This window comes from Entelurus aequoreus, linkage group LG23 (genome assembly GCF_033978785.1).
Source record: "Entelurus aequoreus isolate RoL-2023_Sb linkage group LG23, RoL_Eaeq_v1.1, whole genome shotgun sequence".
Classification (NCBI taxonomy): Eukaryota; Metazoa; Chordata; class Actinopteri; order Syngnathiformes; family Syngnathidae; genus Entelurus; species Entelurus aequoreus.
In genome coordinates this window covers 31240440-31243292 of record NC_084753.1, presented here as the reverse complement: position 1 = coordinate 31243292, position 2853 = coordinate 31240440, and positions in this window count along the sequence as shown.

Here is a 2853-nt window from a genome sequence, read left to right as displayed (position 1 = left end):
GGCGCAGTCAAGGCGTTGAGGGCATCTGGTTTGGTGGCTGCAGGATTAGGTCTCTGCTTTTTGCAGATGATGTGGTCCTGATGGCTTCATCTGGCCAGGATCTTCAGCTCTCGCTGGATCGGTTCGCAGCTGAGTGTGAAGCGACTGGGATGAGAATCAGCCCCTCCAAGTCCGAATCCATGGTTCTCGCCCGGAAAAGGGTGGAGTGCCATCTCCGGGTTGGGGAGGAGATCTTGCCCCAAGTGGAGGAGTTCAAGTACCTCGGAGTCTTGTTCACGAGTGAGGGAAGAGTGGATCGTGAGATCGACAGGCGGATCGGTGCGGCGTCTTCAGTAATGCGGACGCTGTATCGATCCGTTGTGGTGAAGAAGGAGCTGAGCCGGAAGGCAAAGCTCTCAATTTACCGGTCGATCTACGTTCCCATCCTCACCTATGGTCATGAGCTTTGGGTTATGACCGAAAGGACAAGATCACGGGTACAAGCGGCCGAAATGAGTTTCCTCCGCCGGGTGGCGGGGCTCTCCCTTAGAGATAGGGTGAGAAGCTCTGCCATCCGGGGGGAGCTCAAAGTAAAGCCGCTGCTCCTCCACATCGAGAGGAGCCAGATGAGGTGGTTCGGGCATCTGGTCAGGATGCCACCCGAACGCCTCCCTAGGGAGGTGTTTAGGGCACGTCCGACCGGTAGGAGGCCACGGAGAAGACCCAGGACACGTTGGGAAGACTATGTCTCCCGGCTGGCCTGGGAACGCCTCGGGATCCCCCGGGAGGAGCTGGACGAAGTGGCTGGGGAGAGGGAAGTCTGGGCTTCCCTGCTTAAGCTGCTGCCCCCGCGACCCGACCTCGGATAAGCGGAAGAAGATGGATGGATGGATGGATGGTCAGTCTATCGTAGCCCATTGTTTACACAACGTGCAGTACGCTACTTAATATGTCCATGTGGAAACTCGTTCAGTACACCTCCGGACCGAACCGAAGCCCCCGTACAGAAACGGTTCAATTCAAATACACGTACCGTTACACCCCTAATGGTCAAATCAACAACTGAACATTGATTAAACATCTTTAAGCAGCACGTTGTTTCAAAATTAGGTTTGAGTTGCTCAACGCCAGGACCTAATTCCACAATTTCTCAACGTTGTTTCAATGTCTTGTGCCCGCTGGGCTTGCTCTGTTCACTGGGAACAGAACAAGGTGTTCCCCAAATTGTTCTAATTATAATTATAATTGTTGTGAGCATACAATAGTCCAAATGTCTTACTTAAATGAAGAATTAAGAGTGGTTTAGTGGAGTTCTCGGTTGGTTACTTCAATAGTGGTTAGAGTGTCCGCCATGAGATCCGGTAGGTTGTGAGTTCAAACCATACATGCCAACCCTCCCGAATTTTCCGGGAGACTCACGAATTTCAGTGCCTCTCCCGAAAATCTCCCGGGACAACCATTCTCCCAAATTTCTACCGATTTCCAGCCGGACAACTATATTGGGGGCGTGCCTTAAAGGCACTGCCTTTAGCGTCATCTCTCACCTGAAAAGGAGACTATTATATATGTCTCCGTTATCCATAGGTTTATCTATAACCCATAAAGTAGGCAGGCACGGAGCTATTTCTCAGCGTGTGTTTATACCAGCTAATACACTGACACACAACATCCGGATTCTCATCATGAATTGCTTCAAAACTACGGCAAGTAGTAATATCCAAAATTTCCAGCCGGAAAAACAATATTGGGGGCGTGCCTTAAAGGCACTGCCTTTAGCGTCCTCTCACCTGAAAAGGAGACTATTATATATGCCTCCGTTATCCATAGGTTTATCTATAACCCATAACACGGTGGCCGAATGGATATAGTCACTCATGAACGGTCAGAGAAGCACAAGGCGGCGGCAACGCAGTATTATGGGCCACCTTGCAAGCAACATCCCGTTCTCATTTGCGGATGTTTTCAACAAATACGTGAAGGATATGTTCCCGGATTCAGAGATTGCTCGCCAGTACTCAAATGGCAGAACAAATAGTGAAAGGTAAGTGTTATTTTTTTTTTAAAGTAAGCAGCAAGTACAGTACAGTTAGTAGAACAACTGTGTTTTCATTACTGTGTACTGTACTATATATATATATATATGTATGTGTGGAAAAAAAATCACAAGACTACTTCATCTCTACAGGCCTGTTTCATGAGGGGTTTCCTCAATCATCAGGAGATGATTGAGGAAACCCCTCATGAAACAGGCCTGTAGAGATGAAGTAGTCTTGTGATTTTTTTTCCACACATACATATATTGCGCTCTACCACGGTATTGAGCACTATTTTTTTGGATAATCTAATTAAGACATATATATATATATATATATATATATATATATATATATATATATATATATATTAGGGGTGTGGGAAAAAATCGATTCGAATCGCGATTCTCACGTTGTGCGATTCATAATCGATTCTCATTTTTAAAAAATCAATTTTTAATTTATTTATTTATTTTATTATTTTATTTTTTATTAATCAATCCAACAAAACAATACACAGCAATACCATAACAATACAATCCAATTCCAAAACCAAACCCGACCCAGCAACACTCAGAACTGCAATAAACAGAGCAATTGCGAGGAGACACAAACACGACACAGAACAAACCAAAAGTAGCGAAACGAAAATGAATATTATCAACAACAGTATCAATATTAGTTACAATTTCAACATAGCAGTGACTAAAAATCCCTCATTGACATTATCATTAGACATTTATAAAAAATTTAAAAAATGAACAATAGTGTCACAGTGGCTTACACTTGCATCGCATCTCATAAGCTTGACAACACACTGTGTCCAATATTTTCACAAAGA